The sequence below is a fragment of the Psammomys obesus genome, unplaced genomic scaffold (assembly GCF_907164565.1).
Source record: "Psammomys obesus unplaced genomic scaffold, mPsaObe1.curated_primary_1811, whole genome shotgun sequence".
In the NCBI taxonomy this organism is placed as follows: Eukaryota; Metazoa; Chordata; class Mammalia; order Rodentia; family Muridae; genus Psammomys; species Psammomys obesus.
Genome location: NW_026596079.1, coordinates 18,935,799 through 18,942,155, shown reverse-complemented (window position 1 = coordinate 18,942,155; position 6,357 = coordinate 18,935,799). Strand labels below are relative to the sequence as shown.

The 6,357-nt window shown below is 41.4% G+C and overlaps 1 long non-coding RNA gene across 1 annotated transcript; it reads left to right on the top strand.

Annotated features, from left to right (window-relative positions):
• The first annotated feature begins 1,329 nt into the window (after positions 1-1,329).
• On the top strand, positions 1,330-5,184 carry LOC129690652 (uncharacterized). Its single transcript, XR_008722348.1, has 3 exons — positions 1,330-1,417; positions 3,723-3,833; positions 4,998-5,184. It is a non-coding gene; the product is annotated as an uncharacterized LOC129690652 (long non-coding RNA).
• Positions 5,185-6,357: the final 1,173 nt, after the last annotated feature.

The window sequence follows — 6,357 nt, the reverse complement described above, 5'->3', positions numbered from 1 at the left end:
AGCTCTCAAACACAGTTGTGGTTTCTGGACTTTGCAGTCTCAGGGTACACAGAAAAACAAATGAGTAATGAAAAATTTCAGAGAAGGATACGGAAAAAAAATAGGATGATGGGGTAGAGTGGCAGCGGAAGACTGGAAATCTTGAGACGATTTGAGAGAGCATTTAATAGTGGCCATATTCAAGAGGTGGCCTTCTGAACAGAGTGGTTGGACAAAAATCTAGGGGAAGAATTTTTCATGAAGAGAAAAGACTGCTGCTTTTGAGAGGAGTGAAAAAGGAACTGAAAGGGGGTGTGGCCTTGACTTTCAATCTGGCTCACTGGGGGCTTTAAATTAGCAACAGATGAAAATGGTTGTTTTAAAAATATAATTAAAAAAAATGACTAGTGAAAAGATATCGAGTTCACTAGACTTTTGTTCTGCTTTGTTGCTGCTGTTTTGGAGCTATGGTTTAGGATGAGTAAAACTGCCCCTTACGAAGACAGGTGTAAACTGACCGGCAGTGGCCAAAATGTTTGAACTTACTGCAGTAAGAGAGATTGCGCACCCATCCACGAAAACAAAAGTGTCGTCATTGGATGGTAGCGAAAGAGGTGGGACAAAATTAGAAGAGGGGTGTATTGTAGATTAGAGCTGCTGTGTGTAACGGGATTGACATCAGGCCTGGGCCTAAGAAAAGAAGTAGGCTCAGTGTTCTCATAGGGTGAAAAAAAAAAAAAAACACTCAAACTTAACTCTTAACATTGTAAATTAGTTGAAAATCTTATGTCCACGTGGCTCATATCCCCACAGGCATTCCCACAGTTCCCAGTGTTTCATTATTATTTCAAAGAATTTTGGTCATTACCCTTTTCAGCCTTAAGGAATAAACATCTTACAAAATAGAGAGGTGCTAAATATTTCGTGGATTGGTGAGAGAATAAAAAATCTGGGGTCCTAAAGAATATCAAGTATAGACAGTCTATGAAAAAACTTCATACATGGGAGATTTCAAGTGACACAACCATGCAAGAAAGTCACTGTGCCTGCCTCTTCCTATCTTAGGCACTGTCATTTTAACCAAAGTATAAGGAATAAGAAAAACTGGTTATCAACATGGCTATGGAAAGTTCCACTAATGAGCTCATCAGTACATGTTCATGAGAAAAGGACAAAAACACCAAGTAGCTCAAATGCAGGCTGTATTCACAGATTCACCAAGTGACGGGTCTGGACTTGACTGCTGGCTTTAGAAACACTGGAGTTTATATTGCAACAAAACTGCTTCTTAGCAATAGAGTTTCCTGAAAACCACTTAGCCTCACTTTGGTCTCCTCATCTTTAGATGGAGCTGCTAATTGGGCTTCAGAGAAGGCTCAGTTGGGAAAGCTCCTGTTCCTCAAGCTGTGGCGTCTACATAAAAGCCCCTGAGTCCAAGGTAAGTGTGATAGACTGCCCTTCCATCCCAACACTCCGGAAGCTTGAGAGCAAGAGTTTCAGGCAAGACTGTCTCAAAAAAAAAAAAGCAAAAGGATAAAAAGAAGAGGCTGGTAAGATGGCTCACCAGTTAAGAGCACTTGCTGCCCCCTAAGAGGCCCTGGGTTCTATTCCCAGTACCCACAAGGTGGCTTAAAACCGTCCCTAACTCTGGTTGCACAGGATCTGCTGACACCCTCTGAAGGCACTAGGCACATACATGGTATGGTTTCTCTGTGTAGCCTTGGCTGTTCTGGAACATTGCTCTTGAGGGACCACCCAGGGATGAGAAAAACAACTGTGATTATTTGAATTGAAGCCAGGTGCAGATAGCTCTTGAAGGGCAGGGTGAACTGCTCTGAGAAACAACCAGCTGTAAACTATAGAGCAAAAGTGATCTGATTTTCAGGTATAAAAACCCTGTGCTTTGCATGTTCGGGGTCATCTCCTGTCTTTGGAGGGGCGACCTAATCGCGATAGCAATAAACCTCTTGCTTTTGCATCAAGCTGTGGTCTATGAGAGTTCCTGGGAAGGGCGCGATCCTGAGCTCCTGAGCAGTGAGACTCCAGGTCTTACACTCTGTAGATCAGGCTGCCCTCGAACTCAAAGAGATCTGCCTATTGCTGCCTCCCAAGTGCTGGGCTTAAAGGCATGTGCCACCACACCTGGCTTAAAAGATTTTAAAGTAAATATCTATTACCTATTGTTTCTCTAAAATAAAACAGAAATTAGAAAAAAATTGGAGAGAGGCCAACAATCAAAATGACAGGGCTGGCTAGAGCAGAAGTTCTGTGTTGTACAGCTCCCCGACGCTGGCAGGAAGGGGCTGGTGACTCAAAGATTCTGCCACAGCAGGCACAAAGGAGCACTGTCCTAGGGGGATACCTGACACATGATGGCATGTTTCTCTAAAAAGTTCATAGCCTAGTGCCGATGTATAATTAATCCTTATGTTAAATAACTGGTTGGTTAGCCCCTCCTTGCAAATGAAGACGCTGTGGCAAGAATCATGACACACCACTGCCATTCCCAGCAAAACCAGTCCTGTCTTCAGTCACAGCTGCTGAACAGTCTATAAGACATTATTCTTGATATCTGTGGACATGTGCACGCGCATTAACATATGCATGCATATATTATGAAGTCAGTCTGTCAAAAAGAAACCTGAACTTGGGTGATGGTGGTGAATGCCTTTAATCCCAGCACTCAGAAGGCAGAGGTAGACCATCTCTGTGAGTTTGAGGCCAGCTGGTCTACAAAGCTGCCTAGGACAGCTACACAGAAAAACAAACAAAAAAAACCAAACAAAACAAAAACAAAAACAAAAAAAACCCTGAAGAGTCTTTGTGTGTTTCTGCAATGTTTTTCTAGTTATATCTTTTTTTTTTTTTTTCTCAAGACAAGGTTTCTCTTTGTAGCCTTGGCTGTCCTAGACAGAATTTGTAGACCAGGTTGGCCTCAAACTCACCTGCCTTTGCCTCTCAGAGTGCTGGGGTTATAGGCATGAGTTACGTCACTTTGATGGCTAATTTTCTACGAGTAATGTGGCATGATCTTGATCACTTTCCAAACTTTGAAACTTATTTTTCAATACCATGAATGACTCTATAATGAGCATCCTCAGATACATATTTTCACACTTATAACTTTTTACTAACAACTAACATTCTCTGAGTAAATTTGATTGGCACTGAACTATGTCCCCTATGGACATGGTTTCAGTGAATCCTCACAATAGCCAGGTGCTTTTATTTTATTTATAAATAGAGAAGGAGCTTAGCAGTGGTGGGCATGCCTTTAATCCCAGCACTTGGGAGTCAGATCTCTGAGTGCAAGGCCAGGCTGCTCTAGAGATCTAGTTCCAGGACAGCCAGGGCTACACAAAGAAACCATGTCTAGAAAAAAAACAAAACAAAAAAAGAAGGAAAGACTTCTAGACTTAGAAATAAAACTGTTACAGTATAAATACTGTACAAGGAATCAGATATGAGGTAATTTAATGTTGTGTTATTTATAATTGCAACATACTCCACAGAAAGTAAATGTGCATATGTGGGAGGTGATTGGCCGAATAAACAGGAATATTTGGAATACCGTGCAGCTGTAAACAAAGAATAAGAGATACATTATTTTTATGAGTACATAGTGATTGCCAATATCCCTGGGCAAAAGAAAAAAAAAGGTACAAATTATAAAACACTACTTTTCATACAAGAATCCGAGAAAACAGAATATGCATACATACTTTTTTTTTTTTTTTTTTAAGGCACATAGCTTTTATAGTACTGGAAGGTGCTGTGCAGGCTGGTAAGGAAAAGAAGCTATCAGCATGCTTACTCAGCTATGACCTCTGTGAACTGCAATAGCTACTGGTTTGGTAAGATATTACCCATGGATGCAATAGTGACAAGACTGTTGTGGGAGTAGCCAAATGCTTTCTGGTTGGATTTAATGTCCACTCCTCAGGAAGAAATACTAAGATCCGGCCAAGATCATGGTTAGAGAGCTTCTAACCCCAGGAGGTAAACATACAACTAGTATTTTGCTAAATGGACGTAGTATCAAACTCCAGGAATTGAGACTAGCCTGGTCTATGTACAGACAACCAGGGCTACATAATGAATCTGCCTCAAAGACAAAACAAAGCAAAGCAAAGCGCTTATTTATTGTCTAACTAGAAAGCAAAGCAAGCACTATGCAAACGCAACTTTGTTTCATTCACTGCTGCATCCCAAAGAGCAGCTCCTGTACACAGTACAAGTCACGGCTCAATGAACAACCTTTAACTAATGGACGTATATGCCCTCAGTCAGTCAAAACAAAGCACGGGTAACTTTCGGGTCATAAGAAATCAAATTGTTCGAGTAAAGAGTAGTACTAAGAACATCAAAGACTTAGGGGAAATGAGGTAATCTAGATGTTTTAGTGAACACAGCAAGCAGAGACTCCTTTAGCCAAAGGATGTTATTGCTGTTAATGTGCAAACGTACATATGTCTGACTGGCAAGGCATCTGAGCTCAGAATGCTACATCTGTCATGTTTGTTTGAAGGCAATCCAAACAGGCTGAGTGCACATTTAGAGAGCTCGGAGGTAATTTTACATTTTATCTATGCTGTCAAAAGCAATAGGGGGAATGTGTCGGGAAGAGAAAGGATACATACTCAACAGACAGGGCTGTGCCTCTGTGAGGTTGTGCCCATGCCTCAGGGGGGTCCCTGCTGACAGTTTGACTTGGTTTGTTCTTTGGGAGGCTCTGACATATGCACTGGAGCCACCACTTGGTTAGCAGCCTCCGTGGGCCACCACAAACAACACCTTTCCTCAGTTATGACAGAGGTGTGGGTGGATAAGAAACTATCTCAGATGTTCCAGCCCCAGCTGAGCCTCAAACTAAATGAATGGTCATGGCTGTACCAGGTGGATCAGAAATGATTGACTAAGCACTGATACACAGAAGTGTGAGAAACAGGAAGTCATTGTTCTCAAGGCGGTAAATTTGAAGGTGTTTTTTTGTTTGTTTGTTTGTTTGTTTTATACAGCAGGAGACAGCTGAGTAAAATAGCCAAATGCCGGAGTGAGCAAGCAAGCAGTGCAGCATTTGAAGGAGCTCCAACCAGCTTATAGCTGCTAATGCCACGTTCTTGGGGATGCTCTGAGTCAGTGATTAAACACAGCTGTAATTAAAAGCTAAATGACCCAAGTTTACATTAAAATATAGGTTTAAGAGGTAACAAATATGTCTTGATTATTATGCCACATTTTATTATCTGTTAACTTGAGGTTATCTTTGTCCGATGTATCTTTATTGCAGCTCAACTCTTTAGATAGGGATCCCATTATGGTGGCTTGAAACTGGTCAAGGTATTTATACCACAGAATTGCCAAACTGTAGATGCCACAGGTTTTTTTTTTTTTTCTTAGCCTGGAGAGCTAGCTGCTAAACATTTACAGCATGGTATCCCCCTTAGCAGGGCTTCATAATGCCTACCACCCTCACACCAGACACTGTTCTGAATCCTTCACAATTCCAAGTTAAGTACGGTCATTATCCTGATTTTACAGATGAAGTAATCAAGACACAGAGACATTAAATTCTTTCCCCAAAGTTAGAGCTCTTGTAGACAGTAGATTCAAGAAATATGGGTATTCTGAGTCCCGTGTCTTTAGGTTTCTAAACCATATTTTCTGAATAAGTATTTAAGGCAAAAGAGCTAGTCAGTGTAAGCAGGTTAGTAGAACAGGGAAGAGGAGATAATGAATGAGAGGTTTCTACTTAATATGCAATGCAAATACAAGATTCCCTGGTACTTAAAAAAGCAAGTGATACTTTTAAAAAAAAAGTCCCCAAGGAAATGAAAAACAGTGAATCCACTATTGGCACAGATGCCAGTCAATGTGGCCCGTTAGTCCATCCTTGCCCTCATTCCGTTGCGGATTCTCTGCAGAGTAAGTTAGGTCTGAGTTGCTAGTGTTGGACTTCCCTGACAGAAACAACACTCTTCTATTGGCTGTCAGTTTAATACAACACCTCATTGGATACCCTGTCTTTCATTTTCCTCACTAGAAGCTTTCCAGTATTTCCCAAACTCATCAGTACATAAAAACAACAAAATTACAGCCAGGGAGAGAGTTCAGTCTATAAAGCACTTGCCTTGCAAGCATGTTGACCTACTTTCAATCCCCAGGACTCACACAAAAAGCTCAGCATGGTAATACATGTCTGTAATCTCAGCTGTGGCAAGTTTCAGGCCAAAGAGGGTCTCCATGTCAAAGAACAAGATGAACAGTACCTGATGAACAATACTTGAGCTTGACCTCTCCCGCCTAATCCTCAAGTGCATGCACAAGTGCAACACACACACACACACACACACACACACACACACACACACACACACA